A 26,567-nucleotide genomic window follows, 5' to 3' on the forward strand; every position below is an offset into this window, starting at 1 on the left:
TTTTTGTTAAGTGCGGTATTGTTCATAGGAGGATTGCAGTTTTCCATCCTGAAGCAAATGGCCAGGTTGAACGCTTCAACCGTGTGATCAAAGAGGCCATACAACTTTCTATCAAGGGCAATTTGAATTGGAGGAATGCTTTGCAATCCATGTTGTTGGCTTATAGAACTTCACCTAACTCTGTGACTTTGGTTACTCCCTTTGAGCTTTTAAGAGGACGGAAGCCCAGCACAAAGTTAGTTCCTTGGTGGCTAAAAAAAAAATTCGCTGGTTCTGAAAATTGTTTAAAGGTAGATTTTGAAGCTGTTCAACACAGGGTTCAGTCGTATAAGGATAAAATGAAACATGACATGGTCAAAAGAATTGGTTCTAAGTCCAGTCGTTCTATTAAGGTGGGTGATTCTGTCCGCATTAAAAAGAAAGAAGGTGTGAGTAAAGGTTTTCCTGTTTGGTCAAGTCCTAGGAAAGTTATTGAAGTTTTTAGAAATGCGGTCAGGGTTGATGGTGGTTCTGTGTGGAATTTGAGCAGAGTTTCTTTGTTTAATGGGCCTAGTCAATCGGTGGATGAATTGGACAGCAATGTTTTTTTTGATGTTGGGAGACAGAGTGACAATGAGGAACACTTTCGTGCTGAATGTAATTCTGACAATACTAGAGCTACACGCTCTCATCGTTTACCTGTTCGATTTAATGACTTTGTGATGAATTGAACTTTTTAAATTTTTTAATTTGTTTTTTTTGTTTGTTTTTTAGGTCTCGCCTGTCGATGCGCATGCGCATCGAGCTTGCGAGACTATTGGGGCTTAAACAGTCTTTAACCAACTTGCAAGGAATCGTGGCGATTCCTTGCAGTGCCCGTGAAATTGAAGCTTAATGCGCATGCGCTTAAAAGCGCGTGCACATGCCCCCAGCCGCCTGCCTGCCCCTGCTGCTTTCACACCCTCTCGCCGTCTGTTCCCCCTGCTGCGTCATCAAAGGCTTTCACGGCGGCCGGCCATGCTTTCAGTTTCACTGCCGGACGGCCGTGTAAAGTGCACTTCAAAGGCCGCTCTCCCTGCTCCGCCCCCTGTAAGTGCTCTTGTTTTACTCGTTTACTTGTTTTTCGAACATTTCTCCCACCCGTCTTCCTTCTCTGTAATCCATCCCGCCCCCTCCAGCTACACGTTCTTTGTTTCCCAGCCTCTTGTTTAACTTATCCCATCCCCTTACTGTTTCTTCTACCCTGTCCCTGTTTTTCCTGCCACCTCCTATACGTGCCCCATCCCCCTTCCCCCTACAGAGCGCCCAAAGCAAAGAACCATTTGCCACCCCCTCCCTGCTGCTGCTCTTCCCAGCGCGTGCACTACACCCCCTTCTCCCAACGCTCTCAGCTCCTTGGCGCAGGTCACGGCTGAGCACACAAGCAACAGACCCTCTGTATTGTCCGTTTGATGCTGGCCTCTGGCTTTCCGTCTCACTTGTTATGTTTCATTGCCTGCTTACTCCTGTTTATTTAATCTTTTAAACTATCTACACTTCTAAACTCCTGCTACATTAACGTTTTAAATTACAAATTAAAGCGTGCGCTCTGCCTCAGGCATCTGAGCCGTCCCTACGCTCCCCACCCACCCCCATCCTTCACACCCCCTGCTTCACAGCCATCTGTTCCTCTCTCCCCGCACACAGCCTCTCCGACTTCCCCTCTCTGCTGCCAGCCTTAGGGCCGCCTCTGGGTTCCCATCCTCGGCTCTGCTGGCATCTCGTCTCCTCTCGCTCCCACCGCTCCTTTCCCCCACTCCTTGTTACTTCTGAATTCCCCGATATTACTGCAGCATAAAGGAGGTGTCTGTCACACACAACCATGAAGGGGCTCACTCATTTTTCACTTGTTTAACTTATCCCATCCCCTTACTGTTTCTTCTACCCTGTCCCTGTTTTTCCGGCCACCTCCTATACGTGCCCCATCCCCCTTCCCCACTACAGAGCGCCCAAAGCAAAGAACCATTTGCCACCCCCTCCCTGCTGCTGCTCTTCCCAGCGCGTGCACTACACCCCCTTCTCCCAACGCTCTCAGCTCCTTGGCGCAGGTCACGGCTGAGCACACAAGCAACAGACCCTCTGTATTGTCCGTTTGATGCTGGCCTCTGGCTTTCCGTCTCACTTGTTATGTTTCATTGCCTGCTTACTCCTGTTTATTTAATCTTTTAAACTATCTACACTTCTAAACTCCTGCTACATTAACGTTTTAAATTACAAATTAAAGCTTCCCCGTGCGTTTTAACCTCTATAGAATCAGAAAGATTTGCCTGCCTGTTTCTTTTATGTTTTCACCTACCTCTCTGTTTATTAAATATCCTCCTTCCCCACATGGTTTCGCAGGTTTGCTGTTAATATAGTTTTACATCATAAATATTTGCTTTCCCGTCCTGGTTCATTTGTGTCCTCCGGCATAAAACCTTTGTCTGCATGTTTCTCTTTAATTTCCACTGCAGCCAGGTAATTTCTCATGTTTCCTGTTGATTTAAACTTTTACATTATAAACATTGTATTTCCGGTTACATGTCCTCCTCCTCACAATACCAAAGCAGTGCCTGCATCTTTTCTTAACTTTGAAGCCTTTGCTGCATCTTTTGTTATTGTTTTTACTACTCTCTGGGCTCTTCAACCACCAATCTGCGCCTCTTCTGTTTATCACGTCATTTGTGCCCTACATATTCATTAAAGATGGACATACCTGCTATGTCGTACGCCCGTTTACTCCTAAACATAACACATTATAAATCACAGCCCTTGCCGCCCGGTTTCCACTCCATCCATCCCTCCCCCCACTCCATCATCCCCCCACTCCATCCATCCATCCCCCCACTCCATCCATCCCCCCACTCCATCCATCCATCCATCCCACTCCATCCATCCATCCATCCATCCATCCCACTCCATCCATCCATCCATCCCACTCCATCCATCCATCCATCCCACTCCATCCATCAATCCCCCACTCCATCCATCCCCCACTCCATCCATACATCCCCCACTCCATCCATCCATCCATTTCCCACTCCATCCATCCATCCATCCCACTTCATCCATCCATCCATCCCACTCCATCCATCCCACTCCATCCATCCATCCATCCATCCATCCATCCATCCCACTCCATCCATCCATCCCCCACTCCATCCATCCATCCCCCACTCCATCCATCCATCCATCCATCCCCCACTCCATCCATCCATCCCCCCACTCCATCCATCCATCCCACTCCATCCATCCATCCCACTCCATCCATCCATCCCCCCACTCCATCCATCCATCCCCCACTCCATCCATCCATCCATCCCCCACGCAACACCACTCACACACGCAACACCACTCACACACGCAACGCCACTCACACACGCAACGCCACTCACACACGCAACGCCACTCACACACGCAACGCATCCACGCAACCCCACTCATCCACGCAACCCCACTCATCCACGCAACGCCACTCATCCACGCAACGCCACTCATCCACGCAACGCCACTCATCCACGCAACGCCACTCATCCACGCAACGCCACTCATCCATTTGCAAAACGAAAAACGTCAAACTCTTCTATTGCGAGACCTATTGCATTTTCAATGCTTGTTTTATCTAAGGGGGGAAGGTGTGTTAGGAATGTACATATGTTCACACGAGCTGTCACGAGCGTTCAGGTGTGTCTGGCAGCTCGTGACAAGCTCGTGCTTAGGAGACACTGTGTTGTGGTTTGAACATGTCGAATGTTTACAGTTATGCTGTGATCTGTGATTACTGACTTGGAACTTAAGGCGAGAGCATCTGAATAAACTCCGTCTACAACTTCAACCTCCTGTGTGATAATTGACTTCCCTACACTAATAGAGATCCTTTTACAAATCCACAGGGACACCTAGTCCCCAACAGCCTGTGGGTGCTGCAGCTTTTCCTTGCTTAGAGGATTTTATATTACTTAGGCTACTGCCGGGATTTTTTTTTTTACAAAAAATAAAGTCTAACAAATATTATCATTTGCAATGTCAATAGCTCAAACTTTCAGTAATGCGACACCTATTGCATTGGGTTAACAAAATCGTGAGTTTCCCAACTGAATCGGGTCTGTGTGTGTTGGTCCCTCGAAAGATTCGACACAGCTCATTCTCAAGCTGCAGAATGAGCAAGGAATATTTCACCAATTTGAGGGACCTTCCAAGTCGCCCGGACACTCCAAATCGCTTCTACTCACCAGAATTTTTAGTTAGATCAAGGGTAGCTTTGAAGGTTACCGGTGCACATCCCGACAGTCCATACCGAAATTAATTTCGTTCTCGTAGAACAGCCATTTCGAACCTTTGTCCTAAAACAGTTTATCTTTTCGTGAATGAAAAAGTGAAAATCTCTTATACTACCAACGGTGAGCATGAAAGTATTAGTACTACTTATTCTTGCAGTTGGAGGAGGGTACCTGAGTTCACACCGTACTTTACTTTTTAACAGTAACTATACCGCCCGCTCCAATATGGACGCGCTTTACGCTCACCGAATGCGAAGTCATGCCTGTACTCAGCGCGCCGTGTTGGGTACTTCTTCTATGTTTATACTCGTTGGCCGTGCAGCTGTCTGGCGTCCCGGCTGCGCACTGACGTCAGGCGCAAGCTTCGTGGAAGTTGACTGTCCTGTTGGGAAGGAGTGCAGGAGAGTCCCGCTGGGGAGTGGTGGGGAGAGGCCGAGTACCGGGTAGGAGGCTGCCAGACAGTGGCAGCTGATATCAGGAGAAGACTGCTGTCGGGAGCCGGGGAATGACCAGAATCCCAGTGACGGTAAGTGCGCGCTGCTGGCTTCGGCTGTTTCTGTGTTCTGGGACTGTTGTTGTTTGTCCCTGCTGTCGTCCTGAGGCCTCTGTCCACCCCTGGTGCGCCGTAAGCACTTAAGCAAGCTTCTCTTTTCACCCTCCGACTCTCAACCTGTCAGTGTTTCGTTGAGTCAGAATACGCCATGGCTGGTGCAACTTTAACTTCTTTTGACTTATTACGGGACGAGGTGAAGATTTCTATGGGTCACGGCTCCACAGTGATTCTTTAAAGCTAAAATTAGTCTTAAGGTCTCGCCTTGCATGCGGGTTTACTAATTTCATTCATATTGTTTCAGTTGCCGTTTCTGATTCTCCTTCTCTCTGGGAGTAAATGTGAAACAAACCCTTTAAATAGGAAGGGGTCTGGCTTACGATTTCCAGCGCCTTTCAATAATTAGACTAAGTTTCCTTCGCTAAAATGTAATTGTTTTATAGCCTTTCCTGTACTGTCAAGAAGCTCCTGATGTCAATGGAAGTTTCTTAATTTTTTTATGTGATTTAGTAGTAATCCAGGAGCTCCCCTTTTCAAGGTTAATTTATTCTCGGTTTAAATGCTGTGTGTGTGTATATATATATATATATATATATATATATATATATATATATATATATTAGGACAGTTTCAGTGGTTTTGTCTTTTCGCGGAAATTAGGAGTTTGTTTTTCGTAAATCAATCCAGGAACGTAGCCTTTGCAATGAGGGAGATCAGGCGACGAAAGTTTTTTTTGTGTTGAGATTATTGGTACTTTACTTTGTGACTTGTTTATAAACGCTTGTACATCTCAAAAAGACTTCCTCTGAATTTCTGTCGCTCTAGGGCTGCCAATAATACCCATGCCAAGTCGTCGTAGTCTGCACAGCACCCAGCTCATGTCCTCTCCAGAATATTGTTATGAAAGACTGTGCATGTTACCAGGTGCGGCTGTCCGGAGGTTCTCTTGTTGCCTAGTAGTTTGAGTTTAAAATAGGTCCCTAAGTGCTTATTCTTTCTCGTGCCGCCTCCCCCATTCACCACCATCCGAAGATACTCTTCCTGCACTTTAATCGGAAAGTCCCTGAATCGCTTACCAAAAAAAACCCACCTATTTGCCTTTTCTCAGATTACCTTTCCTAAGTGTTTAGTTGTGCTGGGGATAGTCTCCTTGCAGCACGAGCAATGTAGACTTCCAAACAAGGAACGCTTTGAGGGTGGAGGGAAGCTTCACTAGTTGTAAAGCTGAAAGCTTTAGGACGATGTTGTACCTCAGACAGCGTCCCTTGTAATATATATTTGTGTTTTTATGGATAAGTCCCAGTTGTCGCAGAGCCAGTAGCTTGACTTATTGCTACAATCAGGCTAATAACATTCACACCGAGAGGCCTGATCTGTCACCAAAATGATTACTGTAAATTGGACTACAAACGAGTAAGTCTATAAATTACCATCCTATGACTAGGATTAGAATTTGGTGTAACTAAGAAGTAGTCAGCAACTTTATATACCCTTTTACAATTAAAGTAGTGCGGTTATGTTGTTGACGATAACATTAATAAAAGCCTTCATTGCTTTATTCAAGCTTCTACCGTTTAATTTGTAGCATGCAATTATACATATTACTTTTTGAAGGTTGTGTTGTCCTTTAATTGTCCTGTTGTGCTCAGCACTTAGCCATCACTCTCCTGTCTAACCACATTTAGCCATTTGTGAAATCAGTGATTGCATGGCACTCTTCACTTATGTTAGACTCATAAGTGGTTATAATAAGTTCTGAGTAGGAGTGCTTTGACACATCTCCTCTTGTTAGGAAGAAAAGTGACACGTTTGCCATTAAAATAATGTGTCCTACTTCAACTTGTGCTATATGTGGGCGCATTGTAGGCTTACAGATTTGTTTTGTTACTTTAGTTCTCCTATTCTATTTGCTTATAGAACTGCATCCCCATCACACAGTTTTGAGTGTAATCTTATCTGATGATATATTGCAAAGTTAGGCGTTGTAATGCAAACAATTATAATCCTTACAAAGGCAATTTTAAAACTATCTTGCAAGCTTAGGGTGTTGGTTCGTACACCTAAAATATTTTTTAGTTTGTGTAAATGGTGCTGTGAAATGTAGCTGTGTGTGCGACTGAGATTTTTGAGACCGGTCTTCACAGAAACATTCCCATTCAAAGATTTACTGTAAAGAGTTTCACATTCAATGGCTTCTTTCATTGCAGATTAGCAGGGGTATTCTAACTTCTCTATCCCGTATTATTTTTTCTGTTATCAAATTATTTTTTTCTACAATATTTGGTTTTTTTTTACACATGGGTATAATAGTATGGTGCTCTAGAACACAGCACTTAAAAACAATCACAGTGGGAGATCTGATTAAAAAAAAAATAAAGGTAGGTGAGCCACCGGAAACTCGAGCCAGGCTCGAGCTAAATGCCTGGCTCTCATCAGCTCGAGGTCCTCCTGGAACCTCAAGCCCCAACTGAGTTCAGCTTTCATGTGGCCTCTGCCTTCCTCCCTCGCTCTATCCTCTTGCAGAGAGTTACAAGCAAATCATTAGTATTTGAGGTATAAAAGAAATAATAAAAAATGAGACCAACATCATTTTAGTAGCTGGTTTGTACAAAGCGGAACCTGAAAGTTTGAGTTTAATCCCGGCTTCCACTCTGAACTAAATTGTGCGATCTTAGGCAAAGATTTTTTTCCTGATCTCCTTTTTCTTCATTACTGCATATTTCATTTCATGAAGCTTTATTCGGTTCATAACAGTTAATGACCATAAAAGCACATAGCAAAATGCATCAAGATAAAATACAATTAATGTCTAAAAGATCATACTTTTCCTAAAAGCCATAGATTTACAGATAAAACTGGCAGTATAAAAACATATATAGGGACAGTCCATATTATATAATAAACACATTGCATCCTCCACAGTAAGAATACCATACTTAAGGAACATTGGTTTTAGATATGTGGTCGTTGCATTCTGGAACAACGTACAAATGAGCATAAAGTGCAAGGTGCTTTGTTTAGAGTGCCCATCGCGGGGACAAGGGCCAACCGGGTGCTTTTTTTGATGTGGGAAGGCCACCAATGCATGAGCAATTCCAGCCCTTAATCTAGACAATACAAATCTGTGCGCAGGCCTAGTTACCACGCTCAGGTAAATCTGGAATCCCTCGGTAACAATATACTTATTATAATAATTAACAGTGACGAGAGAATTACTCACATCTGAGCGTTTCTGAACTCTATATGATTTAAAAGAATTTTTCATGACCTGCTTGGTAAGACCTCTAGGAGTACAATGATCTAACAGGTTGATATCAAAGATATTATGGTAGCAATCCACAACATATTTAAGCCTTGGTATCATCATACAGTTGTCTAAACCAAGGCAGTCCTTAATTACAAGTTGATTAAACTCGGTCTCTTCCTTGAGCCAAACTGCTCGATAAAGTAATAGAGGCCTAAGTAAAGCAAGGTCGCCCAGATAGGCAAGCCCTACCTCTTTGTGAATCAACTCTGTTGAAGCAGATTTAGGGAGGCACAGTATTTTGTTTAAGAAATTATTTTCCTCCCTCTGCAAACACTCAATATTGCGGTTGCCCCAGAGTCCCGCCCCATAAAGGGCAATGGATAGACTACGTGCCTTGTAGATCTCCGTCATATCTTTGATTCGTCTATCCCCCAGCTTGGAGGCAAATTTGAAGATGCCATAGGCGCTTTTACTCATTTTGCTCCTAACATTGGTTAATTCTTGCCCCCAACTGCCATCACTGGAAAAGGTAACCCCCAGGTAGCAAAAACTATTGACATGCTGCACATTTACCCCTTCTATAAAAAAGGCACGTTTGTTCCCCGTCTTTGTACCGCAGGTAATAGTGTGGGTTTTGTTTTTATTAATCAGCAGTCTCCTACTCCCAATAAAATCAGTGAACCTGTCCATCAGGCGCTGCAGGCCAACAGGTGTTCGAGACAGGAGCACCGCGTCATCTGCATAGAGCAGAACTGGAACACTATTCCCAGCAACTTGTGGGGCATCAGCTTTAACAGTTTTCAATGCAGATTCAACCTCATTGATAAAAAGAGTAAACAACAGGGGGGCAAGAACACACCCCTGTCTAATTCCCCGTTTGATATTAAAATTAGGGGTGCACTCCCCTCTAACCCCATAGCGGACACATGTTTGCATCTTACTATACAATCTAGCAAGGAAAAAAATAATTTCTTTAGGGGCACCCATATCAAGCAAAACTGACCAAAGGAGAGAATGGTTTACTAAATCAAAAGCACTGCTAAGGTCGGCAAAACAAAGATAGATATTACCGGGCTTAGCTCTAGTGTACTTGCCAATCAATAATTCTAGATTCAGGCATTGGTTTAGGGTCCCTCGTCCCTTCCTGAATCCATATTGAGAATTAGCAAGAATCCCATTCTCATCCGCCCACTCTTCCAATCTATACAACAGTACTCGACTCATGATTTTAACCGATGAGTCGAGCAGACTAATCGGCCGGTAATTACAGGCTGATGCCTTATCCCCCTTTTTAGGTTTCGCCTATTATCATTCGCTTGCGAATGTAATAGGCGAAAATTCAAGTGCTTGATCGACTAGTCAAACCACTGCAGTTTCTTCACAGTGCATGTGAGTCACCACGAGAATCACGTGACCACAAGCCTCTCGTGAACGAGCCCAGCCTCCCTCACACAGCTTCTCCCAGCCATATGGTCGTTCGAGTTGCCCACCCCCTCCCTCTCCAGCGCCTGCCTTCCGTGACTCGCATTAGATGATCAGAGGCAGCCCAGCCCAGCAGGCACCCCACCCCCCTCCCTCTCCATATGGGCAGCCCACCCCCTCCCTCTCCAGCGCCTGCCTTCTCTCTCACATCCCCTCACTGGCCCGTTTGTTACTTGTTTTTTTTGTCCGTGTCACACATCTAAAGACACGTTTGCTTTTTTCAGCAAAATTCCATCTCTTTGTTTCGAGAGCTCACTCACTGATTAGTGTCACACATCCATTCAAGTTCTTAACCCTCACGTTCGTGTGTCCTAAGCCCATTACTTTTTCTTCTGTTTTCCGTGCATAAATGCCTCTGAACACGTGAATTCACTCGGGTATTTTTTAAATCTAGTATTTTCACCCACACGCTTGGCGCATCACGGGGCGCCCTACTCTGCACCTTCTCCTAGAGTCTTTTACTGCTGTAGTTTTGTTTTCTTCACCCCAGACTTTGCATTTTGCTACAGTTGAATATTTTTGTCTTGCTCGCAATCTGTCTTCTTGGATTCAGACACGTATTTCATTTGTTTTACTTCCCAGAAAATACCCCCCCATATGAATTGGCATCAACACATGTGATGAACTGTCCTATGATTTAATCGGGCTGTATTTACAAGGATTGAACATTTACGTTTACATTAACTCCCACGAGCAGAAGGCAGCTATAGAGCGACGTCTGGCATCCATCAATGAGGCCTGGCAAAATTCTTGCTGGTGTTATCTTATCACGAGTGGTTGCTTGTCACTGTAATTCACTTTCGAAAGTGCAAACACACCGGCACAGCGTGAAGGATGCAAAAATCAACTGCCAAGGATAGAGGATGTCCATGCCAGAGATTCAGGTTACTACTACCATATTATCCACACACACAGTTTGCCACTGCAGCACCCTAAGTGTTCTTTCTGTGTTTAAAGTTGTTTGTCCTGGCCCAAAAAAAATTATGTATCATGAGTCGGATCAGATGTAAAAAGAACCGCAGTGGAATACGGTTTAACAACTAGTATGTATTGTGGCTAGATTAGTGTTGAACTATGTGATACTAGGGTTCAGCTCAGGCTTGCCCCTGCATGCACAGCCAATTCATAGTCACAGGCAAGGCAATCCTAAGAGCTGTTCGTGTAGCGCTGCCTGTGCACGTATAAAAAACAAGCACTGGCGTTGCCAATAGGTTTCGCATTTGGAAAGTTGGAGCTATTGGTTTTGTAAATTACATTTTATATTTATATATTGTTATTGACAATGCCAATAACGATATATAAATATAAAATGTCATTTACAAAACCAATAGCTCCAACTTTCCAAATGCGAAACCTATTGGCAACGCCAGTGCTTGTTATAAATGGGGACAATGATAGAGTCCCCCCAAGAAGGTGGGATCAAGGTGGTTACTGCCACATTGAGTGCCAAATTAAGTATAGGCCCCCAAAGCTTCGTTTGAGCCCTGAACACGTCAATTGGGACTCCATCTGGCCCCTGGGCCTTACCACCCTTACTGCTTTTAATACTACTTTCCACATCCTTCAGGGCGATATCTAAAGGCACCACAGGCCAATGCCTTTGCTCTACGGATGCCTGGATGTTGTCCTGAAAAATTGCAGAGAAGTGCTTCACCCAGTCCTCGCTGCCAACGTTTGAGGAGAGCTGTGGGTTTTTATCATCTTGGAGGAAAGGGGAGTTAACGGTGGACCAAAACAGGCGACTATCAGCGGTTTCAACTGCCTTGGATAAATTATCCCAGGCTTCCTGCTGTAGTTCCTTCTTCCTTTTAGATAGCGCCTTTTTATATTCGATTCTTAGAAATCTAACTCTGTTCTTGTCTCTTGGGGTAAGGGCTAAAGCGTGTTTAAATTGCGAGAGAAGGGTCGTGCAGGTATGGTCAAACCATCCGATCCCCTTTCCGCTTCTGCCCGATTTAGTCCCCGTGAAGATGGTATTAATAACATTGTTAATGTTGAGAAAATGAGTCATAACAGAATCGGGCGGACATCCTGGAGTCAAAATAATATCGATGTCCACCAAACATTTATTTACAATTATTGGTTCAACAATAGCTGCTTTTTCCCCTTTCCACCTAAGCCTAGTCCCATTAGCCCTGTGTGGCTCAATGTCATCCAAATTTCTTGTAGGCAGTTCTCCTCTACACTTCCACGTAGTTATATGCATTGTAATATAATTGTGATCGCTCAGGGCAGAAGCATCCTTTATCTTGGTCAGGCAGTGAGGGACCAAACTGGATGAAACCATAATATGATCGATAGTGGATCCGCTATTCCGCCCGGTAAAGGTTGGAATTGAACTCTCACTACCCCCCTGGTCAGTACTCACTAGCTCTAAATCATAGGAAGCCATGATGTTGTTGATAGCCTCCCCATAGGCATGATGTGGGAAATGCAACATGCTCTCCCCACTGTTGGTTAGAATCCCACATGCCCTGGAGGAGGACAAACTACAGACAGTTAAATTAAAATCCCCTAACCAAATATAAGTAAAAGTGCATTTTGCCTCAGATGTCAGCTTCATGAGGGCACGATGTAACTCCTCGATTACTTTGTGCTGTGAATTGTTAAAAATATTGTTATAAAAATTTATTAAAAGCACATTAGTTCTGTCCTGTGCACGTACCCAAAGAATTTGTGAGTGGGGTTCGACTAGCAGATGTTTGATAATTGTCAACTTTAGATCTACAGAAATGAGGAAAAGTAGTCCTCCCTTCGCTCTGCCATGCCTTGATTCGGTTGCTTCAAGACTGTAGCATGTGTACCCTTCAAAACTAGGTTTAACAACACACCATGTCTCCTGTAGGCATAGGATGTCATAAGACCTAACAATGCCCTCCCACTCCAATTTGTGTACCTTAGAAGCCCAACCGGCGATATTCCAGCTAACAATAGAAATCCCCATGGTACAGTCACTATTTTGAATGCCAAGTGCATTCTTACAGTAATTTCTATTACTACTATGTTCATTCTCGGACCTCCCTATGTGACAACCTTCTTCCTTCCCTTTATCCTCTTAGATCTCAGTCACACAAGACACTAAAGACCCACTACTCGTATTACTCATAATATCATTAGTAAGTTGGCTCTCAGCGACCACCTTTTCTGCACTAGGATTATTAAGATTGACATCCCCGGAGACGTCCCTCCAGCGCCCAAGTCCCTTATGAAGTCAATCATTCTGGTCCAGAGAGATTAGAAGTTGATACCTGTTCTGGACGGGGACTTCATAGACCATCCCATGGGCAGGTTGGAAAAATCTGTCACCAATGGGTACAAAATTCGGGTTAGATGCAAAAAATCTATCACCAGTGGGTATAAAGTTTGTGGTAGGTATGGAAAGTCTATCGCCATTTGGTGTTAAGTTAGGGGTAGGTTGGGAAAATCTCTCACTATTGGGTACAAAGTTAGGAGTTGGTTGAAAACATCTCTCACTATTAGGTACAGGGTTAGGGGTGGATACCCTATCTCTGCTAGTAACAGATGGAATCTTATTAAGATGGTTATAAAAATAGCCCAGGGGACGTGCAGTTACATCAGTCTCATATTGTGTGATAGCAGCAGCTCTTAATAAGACCGTCGCAACGGGCTGGGGGTGTTTAAAATTGACAATCACACAGTCTCCCCTGCAGTTCTTTCTAGTATTGCCGATCCAGTTAACCCTTCGGGTAGATAGAATTTGATCCGAAAAATTAACTGGAAACCCACAATGACTATGTAGCCAGGAGACCGTTTTATTCTTTAACGAATTCCGCGGCTCTTGGGAAGATAAAGCCTGGCTGGGTGCTAAGGAGGGAACATTGGTTAAAATCACTACGTATGGTACACACTAGGGGGGGAGATCTACCGAGCGATTATTACCAACAAAAGCCCCTACAGAACCAGCAACCGCTGGTATTTGCACTGCCCCACCTGTCTTAGGTGTTGGTAAAGTTTTTTTACGGGTAGGACCCACTACAGACCCCACAGCTGCAACTGCTGCTGTTGCGGGTGGTGCCTGCCCTACCCTATCTGGGTGGCATGTTGGTAGCATACTCGTACTTGGCAAGGCAGATGGAACCTGCAAACTGTCTTTGCTGGTACCAGATGTAGCATTGCTCGTTGGGCAAGGCCTCTCCTTAGCTGGTTTTGGGACAGATTGAATACTGGGGGCATCCTTACTAGTCGGTCCAATGTTAACTACCTTGGCTGTATACACATCTAGCTGAGACCCCAATCTAGATACTTCAGCTGATAGGGCATCAATTTTGGCAAGTAACAGTTCAACAGTCGACTTCAGTTTACCATCTATACAACCCACTAACGAATCAAATTGGTCAGCATTAATAGTAACACAATTGTCTTTTGTTAGAGTCCCTTTATCACAAACATTTTTCTTGGGTGTGGATTCCCTTTTCCTCCTGGTAATATGGCCTCCCCGCTTGGTGGTTAATTTCCTGCATGCTCTCATTGAACGTGTAGCCCTTGTGCAGGGTTGAAGGGTACCATCAGGGTTATCAGATTGGTCTTCCACGGGGATAGAGACATCTAACACCTCAACGGGGGTATTTCCTATGTTACAACTGGTATCCTTAGGTTCGAGTGTCACAGTGGTAGGAATGGGAGAAGAGTTGTCCTCGATGGTGGGATCCAGTGATAGATCCGGTGATGGGTCAAGTAGATTGCCTTGACCTAAGGATTTTCTTCTGTCACTGTTGATCTTACTAACAACTTTGACCAAATAGTTATCCATTAGAGAGGTTTGTTTTGCCATAGTAGGCAGCTATTTAAGGATATAGGGCACAAGTTGCAGGAAACAATGGTGTGCGAAAATGTCATAGGCCACACAATACTCAAATAACGTATTGTTGTTCCACATAAATAATTAATGTAAGTAGGGGCACTTACTCCGAATAACAGCCAAGGGGGGCGGCCCAGCCCTGCCTCTTACTGCCCCTGACGGCCCGCCCTTTGCCCGGGCTTCGCCCGGCTTCACCCGCGTGCGTCCCGCGATGCGCGTTCCCCCGCTGTTTAAGAGCGCCTCCGGGCGCGGGCAGGGCGTCGGCGGCTTCCTGCCGCAAGCACTGCTGGGACCTGTAGTCCCCCTCACTCGGCGGCCGTGCCTGATGTCAGGAGGCTAACGGCGGCGGAGAGGGACCGGTCGCAGTGCAGGGAGCCAGGGGTGAGACGGAGCAGCCCCCGTGGTCAGTGTGCAGGGCGAGGCAAGATGAGGCAAAGTTCCAACAAGCAGCGTTCCACCGCTCCTTATCTGCGGCGTTCGCAAGAGTCCCCCTTGCATATGAAAACAGCTTCAAAGTCGTGAGTTAAGAATACAAGCTGTGCAAACATTTGTTGCGTTTAATTTTATAGATTATAATGTCAAAGCTTCCACAAGTTAAAGAAAGACCCGTTAGAATTTTGAAGAGACCGTACCATTTTTTACCTGATGTTTGTTGCATGATTTACAGAGAAACCTTTTCAGGGCTCGGCTCCGCTGTCAATTTGTTGGCTCGCCCACCTCAGTTAAAAATGCCCATACTGTTCTGCACAATTTCTTCTTCAGGGTTCAGAAAGTTCTTCTTACATACAGAAAAAAAGAAGTCCTCTCCTTCCACCTGTTATCCTGATGAAGCGCCTATTACTTGTGAAATCAAAATGCATTTAGTAAAAGTGGTTGTAAAATCGACTTGAGTATTAATCTATGGATTCGGAACATTGAAAATAAAGGAACGCATTGTGCTATCATTACAGGAGTGGCTTGCACATATATTGAACTTTGTTCCATCCTCGAAGGAAGTTGTGAAATATTCTTCACGTTAACTGAAGATGTTTTCTTAACTCAATACTAGGTAGTGTGCACAGTAGAATCTGAGCACTTTCTTACCATATATTCCTGTATGATCATGGCTATTCCCCCACATACTGTGAGGTACAGTAGCCACTATCAGTCTGTGTTATGTTGAACATTTATGTTGTAGACTCTACAACGTAGAGCCACTGCTGACAGTTCTTTTGTGCTGCAAAAAATGTGCAGCTGGCTTGTTTCTCTGGTTGAATATATTTCAGTGAGAAAAGGTTAACAGTTTTTAGTTTATAAAGCAGACCGCACAGGCTGTGTCGGGGATCTCCTTTATTTTTTTGTGTGTCACTTAAAGCGTGGTATTTGGGGTTGTATGAACATGTGTGCTTATGAATGTATGTGTGACTAACAGCCTGTGTCATATGTACTTGTAAATGTATACTAGTGACTGTCGTCAATAGACCCTATCCGCACTACCTTTAGCAGAAATCCATCTGCTTATTGTAATCTAAATTAAGATCCATATACTTATGAGTTTTCAAAAAGTTTATTAGTATGACTGTTTTCAAAAATACATGATGAATGTTTTTCTTGTTTCAAAAACAATATTGGTTGCTTCTTTAGTGTGCAACTTGCTCAATTCGCTGAGTTATGTAAACTGAACTCCATTACTTAAAAAGGAAAATTCTCCTGTCCCAATGCATTTCGGGATAAAATCCCTTCATCAGGGGCGCTGTAAAACAATGTAATGAACATGTTAAGCCTAAGGCTCTCGGCACACTGAGTGATTCATTGATAAATTAACAAAATCAAATTTATATATTACTATATTCATCAATTGATATCATTTGCTACGTACAGAAGCCTAGGAAGAAACCTCTTCACAGTGTGATATTATATACACATGTAAACCTTCCTATACTTATGAATGCCTGTATTACCTATATACCCAACTGTAAGAAATATTACTAGAAACTGTGGGAAAACATGAACTACTGTATGATTCCTAATGGAACAAAATGAGGGGTTGATGCACTATCCCTAGTGGGACAATGTGAAACAACAGTGGTTAACACAAGAATAGTGGCGAAGATACGATAAAAAATGAAACAGAAAGAAGAACAAAACTCACCATTAACGCTAACTGTCATGTGCTGCTTAAAGAGAGTTCAAGACCGGAGGATCGATGGATATTCCAAATAGCGCCTATAAAATTAGTGATAACACTGTGATTATAACACGGTCCTTAGAATGCATGAATGCAGAGAAAACTGAAAGAACTGGTTGTCATACCGTGAGTTTGGGGTCCAATCTAGTTGGATAGTCTTCAATTTAAATAGACGGGATTGCTGTGAAGTAAACAATCGCTAATGAAACTATTGCTAAAAAACTGATGGGAAATAATGCTGTCACAGTTAACTGAGGTGCTGTGTTACCTGATTAGCGGCAGGCGTTTCGAATAAAGAATTTAGAGACGATCCCTCGTAGTTCGTGACGATTCTCCCTGTGTATTCTGGGGAGTACATGAAAATATGTGTAAGTCTACCGTTTATCCTAACTGCAATAAAGGAAAAAACAATTCTCGGTATAGTTTACCTGTTAATGACTATCGATGTCGTACTAACGGCTTTTCTATCGAAATGGTGTGAAATGCTGTGATCTAGAAATACTAAGGAAACAAGATGGAAGAGCGAGGAAAAAATATAATCAGACGAATAATTTCCAATATAGAACCTTGGTGATCTATAAACTGAAATGAGCAATTACCTAGCGTAAACAAGCTAGAAAACCGCGTCCGCGGCGGCTCAACATGCGTCGGACTGAAGCGTCTACTGAGAATGCACTAGTGATTTAGCTATGCAGGTCCTAAATAAAGAAAACAATTTGAAAAAATGAGTGAGAATATGTGTTATACTACGATAGCAGAAAGCTATGAGCTGTATTATGTCTGATGTATGACATGAGTACCTGAAAAACGAAGCTACTCGTTACTCAGTCGACGTCCGGGGCTAAAAGTTACACGGCGTTCCTCCAGGGTCTCTCCTTGCTCGATAATGTAGTAATGGACAACGGACTACGGAGGTGGTCCGCTTTAATATACAAGGCTGCCAAAATGGGAAACAGTGAGCAACTCGATGGTACGGCAATAAACAACAGACTACGGAAGTGATCTGCTCTCATTTTAAGAGATAACTTAACCAGGAAAAAAGATGTTAACTACGATGAAACCTATGCTATACAAATTTCAATATAACAAACACTTCATGGACAAATGGTACTCTATTCTAAACAAGTGTTCCTTGGATTTAATATTGTTATTGGTAGAGGAACTAGCGAAAACCATCAATGAGCTAGAAGAAGAGATTGATGTTCTAACGCAGGAAATTTCAAAACAATTGAAAGAGGATGAATTAACAGCAACTCTCAAAGACCTCAAAGACAAACTAGATAAATATGAGAAAGATACGCAAGAAATGAAACTACGCAAATTCAAGAGAGATACGATAGATTACAAACTTAATGAAGTCTACACATGGGCAGAAGTGTATGCTAGAAGAAAACCAGCACCCAAATTTGTATCATCCTCACAGGAAAGTGTAGTCTCAGACAAAGACCTATCAGCATTCCGTCAACCACTAGTCGTTGAGGAGTCAAGAACCTCATCACAAATTGATGCAGCTTCCACTAGCACCACCAGTGCAGCATCTAAACAACAAAGTTTTTTAGATCAGGTACCGTTGGCAGGAAAACCGCCGGAAACAATACAAAGCACAAGACCCGTCGTGGAAAAGGACACAGTCAGTCAGAACCTGAGAAGCAAAAAAGGAGTCTAGCAATTAGCATTTCATCAAAAAAACTCAGTAAACAACAACTTCAAGTACTGGAAAAAGGCACTGGATTTGTTCCTACATACCAAAGTAACAAACTAGAGACTGAAATTGCTTTTTTCAAATTCATGAGGGTATTGAGACTGAGACATTTTTTTGAAAACATAGTACCATCCATGCCTGAATTTGTACAAACCAGGACAGATGCAGAATACAAAGAATTCAAAGAACCAAGCACATACATGGCACCAATTTCACATAAAGTTTTGGATATTTTTGAGATCTTAGTTAAACAGGATTTTCAACAAATCAATTGGCACCAGTATCAGAGAACCAATTTGAATAAACACGAAATGGCCATTCTCAAAAAATTAGCTGAAGAGCCGTCAATCACGTTGAAAAGAGCAGACAAAGGAGGAGCTTTAATTATTATGGACACTTCTTTTTACAACACTAAGGTTGAAACTCATATCCAAGATGAAACAACGTATTTAAAACTTCAACACAATCCCATCCAAGAAATCATTAAAACATTGGAAGTAATTTTAAATCGGGCCCTGGAAATGGAATGGATCAACGATAACACTAAAAAATATCTGACAGTGAAACATCCGCGGTGTCCTGAATTATACATGCTCCCGAAAATTCACAAAAATGCCACAGATCCACCAATGAGACCCATAGTCAGCGGCTGTGGGTCATTGTTTGAACCGTTGGGAGTATACATTGACGAATTCCTCCAAAGTTTTGTACAAGGTTGGAAAACATACATAAAGGACACAGGTCACTTTCTTCAACTTCTCAATGAAACCACCTCGGTTGATAACGATACTATTCTTTGCACGATCGATGTAACATCTTTGTACACTTCTATCCCTCTGGCAGAGGGGTTGGATGCATGTGAATGGGCATTGTTGCAATTACCTAATCTAAAAGCAAACAAAGTGTTTATTCTTGAACTTCTTCAATTCTGTTTACAACACTCATATTTCAAGTGGAATCATGAATACTACCTACAGATCAGCGGAACCTCAATGGGTTTTTCTGGAGCTCCGTCTTTTGCTAATACTTTTATGGCCAAGTTTGAGAATGATTTTATTATAACGAACGAGGTTTGGCAAATGCATACTATCTTCTACAAACGGTTAATAGATGATATTTTTCTACTATGGAAAGGCCCAGAAACTCTCTTGATTAAAAAGATCCAAGAACTCAATCAAAGAAATTCGAGAATCCAATTCACCTACACAATCAGTAAAAAAGAAATACCGTACCTAGATGTTCTGGTACAAAAGCAAAACAACACACTAGAAACGTCGGTTTATCATAAACCCACAGACAGAAACAACACTTTGGCTTATAATAGCTTTCATCCAAGGAATCTTTTGCGAAACTTACCATTTTCGCAACTCATACGTTGCAAAAGAATAGCATCAAACTCACAAGCTCTAGAAACAGAAATCAGTAATCAAAGACAAAGATTCACAGTCAAAGGATATCCTAATGATGTCATACAAGCAGCAGAAGATAAAATCAAAGAAATTCCAAGAGAGCAACTGTTACAAACCAAGATCAAACCAAGAATGGATCGTCAAGTGTTTGTAACTAAATATTCTACTCAAACAAAAGCAATTAAAAATATCATCAATTCTAGATGGGAATTGTTACAAAAAGAGGAAGATTTCCATGGTATTTTCGACAAGAAACCCGTGTTTGCTCACACTAGACATTTCAATCTACAGGAAATAGTCACACGTACTGAAAAGGATACAGAATCTACAAGCTCCTCCAAAGGGATGCAAAAATGTTACAATTGCACTCATTGCAATAATGTAATGGAAGGACAATATATACAGCACCCTCAAACTGGCAAAAGAATCAAACTAAGACAACAAACGAATTGCAATTCATCACATGTGATTTACAGCATCAAATGTCCGTGTGGAAAACTGTATATAGGCAAAACGGAGCGAAAGATAAAAGTGAGAATAACAGAACACAAAAGCCGAATACGAAACAAGACTCTAACCTCAAGCTTGGTATCTCATTGGACAGAAATGAAACATACAATTCCCCAACTAAGATTTCAAGTTTTGGAACAGATTCAACAGAAACCTGATCGAGACAACGAAAATCTGTTATCACGGAGAGAGATTTGGTGGATTGATTTCTTACAAACCCAAACTCTGAAAGGACTCAATGATAAAATTGACATGTTATGTTTTTTATAATAGATTGGATTTGAACTAATCACACATCTTTCAGTCAATAGAGCCTTTTTTCCACAGAATGCAGAATAGTATATGGAATAGTATAGGATTTAGGTTAATCTGCAGTCTCAGTTTACTTTTCAGAGTCCAAATAATGTGTTCCCACGCAAGGATAAAATAACATTCCATGTGAGTTAAATTAGCTTTAAGTGGTTGGGAGAACCTCTATATATATATATATAGTATGATAATTAACTATAAAATTAATTATATACACACATTGCTTCTTCATCATCGGTTATCCATTTGGAATCTCATTATTTCATGTACTGCCTATCATTCTTGTTTATTCTTTACTGGCCTGAGCGTTATCAGAAATTACTAGAACGCAACTCAATATATTTTCTTTATGTCTATAGCATTCAGCATCCAATTGCTTACTAACGTTTAGCGCATTCCGCAATTTCTTTGTACTTTCAAAAATCATAAACAGAGGCCAGTCAGAATTATCGCAGTATTCTTTTTCATCGTAGTTAACATCTTTTTTTCCTGGTTAAGTTATCTCTTAAAATGAGAGCAGATCACTTCCGTAGTCTGTTGTTTATTGCCGTACCATCGAGTTGCTCACTGTTTCCCATTTTGGCAGCCTTGTATAAAGCGGACCACCTCCGTAGTCCATTACTACATTATCGAGCAAGGAGAGACCCTGGAGGAACGCCGTGTAACTTTTAGCCCCGGACGTCGACTGAGTAACGAGTAGCTTTGTTTTTCAGGTACTCATGTCATACATCAGACATAATACAGCTCATAGCTTTCTGCTATCGTAGTATAACACATATTCTCACTCATTTTTTCAAATTGTTTTCTTTATTTAGGACCTGCATAGCTAAATCACTAGTGCATTCTCAGTAGACGCTTCAGTCCGACGCATGTTGAGCCGCCGCGGTCGCGGTTTTCTAGCTTGTTTACGCTAGGTAATTGCTCATTTCAGTTTATAGATCACCAAGGTTCTATATTGGAAATTATTCGTCTGATTATATTTTTTCCTCGCTCTTCCATCTTGTTTCCTTAGTATTTCTAGATCACAGCATTTCACACCATTTCGATAGAAAAGCCGTTAGTACGACATCGATAGTCATTAACAGGTAAACTATACCGAGAATTGTTTTTTCCTTTATTGCAGTTAGGATAAACGGTAGACTTACACATATTTTCATGTACTCCCCAGAATACACAGGGAGAATCGTCACGAACTACGAGGGATCGTCTCTAAATTCTTTATTCGAAACGCCTGCCGCTAATCAGGTAACACAGCACCTCAGTTAACTGTGACAGCATTATTTCCCATCAGTTTTTTAGCAATAGTTTCATTAGCGATTGTTTACTTCACAGCAATCCCGTCTATTTAAATTGAAGACTATCCAACTAGATTGGACCCCAAACTCACGGTATGACAACCAGTTCTTTCAGTTTTCTCTGCATTCATGCATTCTAAGGACCGTGTTATAATCACAGTGTTATCACTAATTTTATAGGCGCTATTTGGAATATCCATCGATCCTCCGGTCTTGAACTCTCTTTAAGCAGCACATGACAGTTAGCGTTAATGGTGAGTTTTGTTCTTCTTTCTGTTTCATTTTTTATCGTATCTTCGCCACTATTCTTGTGTTAACCACTGTTGTTTCACATTGTCCCACTAGGGATAGTGCATCAACCCCTCATTTTGTTCCATTAGGAATCATACAGTAGTTCATGTTTTCCCACAGTTTCTAGTAATATTTCTTACAGTTGGGTATATAGGTAATACAGGCATTCATAAGTATAGGAAGGTTTACATGTGTATATAATATCACACCGTGAAGAGGTTTCTTCCTAGGCTTCTGTACGTAGCAAATGATATCAATTGATGAATATAGTAATATATAAATTAGATTTTGTTAATTTATCAATGAATCACTCAGTGTGCCGAGAGCCTTAGGCTTAACATGTTCATTACATTGTTTTACAGCGCCCCCGATGAAGGGATTTTATCCCGAAATGCATTGGGACAGGAGAATTTTCCTTTTTAAGTAATGGAGTTCAGTTTACATAACTCAGCGAATTGAGCAAGTTGCACACTAAAGAAGCAACCAATATTGTTTTTGAAACAAGAAAAACATTCATCATGTATTTTTGAAAACAGTCATACTAATAAACTTTTTGAAAACTCATAAGTATATGGATCTTAATTTAGATTACAATAAGCAGATGGATTTCTGCTAAAGGTAGTGCGGATAGGGTCTATTGACGACAGTCACTAGTATACATTTATTCATTCATTGTGGAGATTGGCCGCTCCTCCCCTCCCAGCACACCCTTGGATAAGTATAACAAGAAATATTGTAAAAGCACAAAACTAAGTAAATAGGAGTGCATTTCACATCCCTCAATCTATTTCATATGTACTTGTGGCACAAATCATACCTTTCACTATATGTGGCACTGTTACAAGTATAATGCAAACATACAGCCATTTTTTTTTTAAATGGGGAAAAATTAAAAGTGCAGAAAAATTTCCTGCATAAAATGTTCATAACAATATTTACAGATAGCAGGGGTGGAATAATTGGTAGCACATCTATTCTCTTTGTGCATTTAGTGGAAGCATAAAAGTATCGGTGCCCCTCGAGGTTTGAGATAACTGCACCCCACTGCCTAAGGTGCCAAAACACAGAAGCCCAGTTGGACCCAGTGGAAGCATAAAATAAATATAAACCGTGGCACTCGTATTCAGTTTTATATTAATTCATAAAGGTATTTGAACATGTCAATTCAAAGCACCAACAGGACATCAGTATAGTTCTTGCTGTATCAATTTAATGTGAATATATGTCAAAGTCTTGAGTTACAAAGTTAAAAAACAGTAAAAATATAATCAGGATTAAACCGCTTGATGTGACAAAGCATTGAACTGGCAGCCGACACGTGTTTCGTTTCATCGAAACCTTTTCAAGGCTTCAATCATTGTCTGTATGGGCGACCAAATAATAATATATAAATGTCCAAGTCTTGTCGTGGGGATTCGTTTGTCTTTGTTGACTAAGTATCTTTAAGCTCTTTGTTATTACAGAAGACTGTGTCACGTCTTTTTCGTATAGATCCACTGGTTATTAGTTAATTTTGGTAGTCACATGATCCTGGGCTATGAAATGCCCCTTTTGCAATCGAGACTCCCTCGCGGCACAGTCGTTCCGGATTTGACATGTAACGCCTACATGTCAAATCCGGAATGACTGTGTTTAAGAGAAAAATACAACCATTTGTTTAAATTGGAGGAATGTAAAGTGAAGAAACCTGCTTCATAAAACATTAATATGTAATTGGCTTAATTGAAGGTGGAGAAAAATATTAAAGCTTAATGTTTCATTGGAATATTTTTCTTCACTTTAAATTTCTCTTATTAAAAGCAATATTGTATTTATTTATTTTACCAAACAATTCCTGTCAAACTACCCTAGTTCAGGTGCATCAGCCCTAATTTTGAAATCGGGCTGCAGAAGTAGACAGCACAGCACTTCGGTAACACCAATTCCTTCATTTTTGTCTTAACAAAAGTGCAGTCGTGCGGTAATGGCCGCCGTGTTTTGGGCAGAGCCTTCCACTGGGCCATAGAGTTTACAAGTCCAGAATGACCATTTAAAGGGACATAGCCCATTTACCACCACCTGTTAAAAGACAACTAGACTGCTAAATATTTTATCTCTGTCTTCCGCATAGCCCACCATTTTTAGGTTTTGCCTGGCGAAAAGATGCGCTCTGCGCATCTTTTTCGCGCAGGCGAAAACCTGATGAGAACTGTAGTGTGGGTTTGGGTCGGCCCTCGTCATTCATTGGCTGGCTCCATAAATGGAGCCTAGCCATTGGACGAGGGGCCTGTCCGTCAATGCCGGACCAGATTCGGGGGCGTTCCCGAGATTCTTTGGCTTTTGCCGACGTCGCGCGACGTCAGCCGAAAGCCGGGAACGCCCCCGAATATGGTCCGGCATTGCCGGGACCTGCCTTTTTTTTTTTTGCTGACGTGTCGGGTTTCCTTGTTGGGAATGCCGCGTGACCTTCTGAGGAATATGCATTGGAAATCTCTGCCTATCCCAGCTCTCAATGTGTACTCCTGGGCGTGTTCGTGAACTCCAGAAAGTATTCCATTTACACTGCGGTGTAGGTGTAAAACTGTGACAACCGGTTTACTACTTTCTTTGTGAATACGGGCTTCAGCCTTCCACCTCCGCAGCAGCATCGTTTGTTTACCGCCAAAATGATTAAATAAAATACCGCCGCTATTCATAAACGGTAAATAACGCAACATAAACCTCGCACTTCTGCCCTCGGACTCCGAGGCTATAAATGTCTTTCTCTCGCTCCGAGCTCTCCGTGAGTGTGAGCAGAAGAGTGGTTTAATCCCACACCAGGGGACCCGGTGAGATTCACAAAAGAGACAGAAACACACCTGTCGGCATAAACATAACAACACAACAACAACCTCTAAAAGCGCCTTGACGGGCTCTTTGTAAGACCTCGGCAGCGCTGCTTAAATGCGCCACTGCACCGCCGAGTGCGGCTTTCTTAATATATTCTTTGGGCCTCAATGAAAAGTAACACATTTATAACAAACTACTCACAACATTTTTTGTGCACGGAATAATTCCACAACATATGTGTTTATGTTGGGGGTTGCGCCCCCACTCCTTTTTATGTTATATTCCATTTTAAAATTCGGATTTTACGTGGATGTTAACACATTTCACCCCTAAAATGTGAAATATTTGCTCACGGTCGCATCCCTATGTCGCACGCCACCATTCGGGCAGTTACTAGGCGCTTTGCATGGTAGGCGAATTATATGACTAAAACCAGCGGGTATATTTAGGTTGGAAGGATGAAAGCCGAGTCGGCCTTTCAGGGTGTCGAACCCGAGACCAGAGCTTTCACGGACGCGTTATTAGGAGTAGGTGGATCAACCCACCGTGCTATCCGCGTGGCTTACTTCTGGTTTTTAGTTTTCTATATGTATTAATTTTTGTATTTCTGTATCCTTGTATTTCATACAACCTGACAACTTACGGAAAGTTCGGCGCACTGCGCCTGAAGACAAACAGGCCCTCTGCAGCAGATCACACAATGCGCTGGTGCCACTGCCTGCACCCCCCAGATACTGCATGCTCGGAGCAGGACCCCCCCCCCAGCCCCCCCCGGGGCCCCCTGCACCCCCAGATACTGCATGATCAGAGCAGGAACCACACCCACCTCTCCCAGGAGGTGTAGGAAGCTCTCCCAGGTGTATCCTGGGTATTTTTTGTCGTTCCCAGGGTGGGAGGTCTCCGTCTCCGTCAATACCTTGAAAATAAACACCCGAAAGCGCTTTATCCCTTATTGTGGCTGTTGAACCCCAATTATTGCAAGTAAAAGTCAACAGTGCATACCCAGACAGAACCGCGGATCTGGGGGGTGGTCGGGGTGGGGGCGGGGCGTGGTGTTGTGCGTGTCTCCCAGACTTGTTATTTCCAAAACCTTTACTTCTCCTGAGATAGCTTTCTGATTCTGGGAGGTGGGGGTCACCAGATGCTTATGGGGCTGTCTCTGTGGGGTTGGGGCTGTGAGATCCAGTATCTTCTGGTGCCCCCTCCCTTAGAATGCAGCTCGGCCTTGCGGGCAGGGTCCACCCTGTGCGTGTCAGCTTGTGTTTCTGTTCAGTTATGAGTGTTGTGCAGTCGCTATTTGTTTAGAAGCTGTTACTAAAACCTGCCAAAAATATACCTTGGCCCACACACTAGTGAACAGTGCACTAAACGACTTAATGATTGTGTGACTAAGCCGTCCACGACAAGCCTCGTATGTTTTTAGTCTAACATGTATGCTTATGTGGTTTAAGGTGAGTCAGTGTGAAATTCATTCTAAACACAAACACATTAATGAAGGATTGTGTTGCATTTCTCTAAAACGTGTTGCTCACATTAAAATTGTGCTGAATTTGTGTGCACGTGTGAGAGAGAGACTGGGTGTTGTGTGGATGTTGCTTTGTATTCTGCGTGTTATTTGTGTTTCTCTGTGTTACTATCTGCATTATTGTGTGCTTTGTTGTGTAGTGGTTTGTGTGTGTGTGGTGCTGAGTGTTGCTGTGC

General features: G+C 42.5%; 1 protein-coding gene across 1 annotated transcript in view; it reads left to right on the forward strand.

Moving 5' to 3' along the window:
- Positions 1 to 4,624: 4,624 nt before the first annotated feature.
- The window catches only part of FBXO30 (F-box protein 30), a 170,164-nt gene continuing 148,221 nt past the window's right edge, over positions 4,625 to 26,567 (forward strand). The window contains exon 1 of the mRNA XM_078648684.1: positions 4,625 to 4,803. The gene's annotated coding sequence lies outside the window, so the exon portion shown is untranslated. The remainder of the gene's footprint in view (positions 4,804 to 26,567) is intronic.

Source organism: Lissotriton helveticus, chromosome 6, assembly GCF_964261635.1.
Source record: "Lissotriton helveticus chromosome 6, aLisHel1.1, whole genome shotgun sequence".
Taxonomy (NCBI): domain Eukaryota; kingdom Metazoa; phylum Chordata; class Amphibia; order Caudata; family Salamandridae; genus Lissotriton; species Lissotriton helveticus.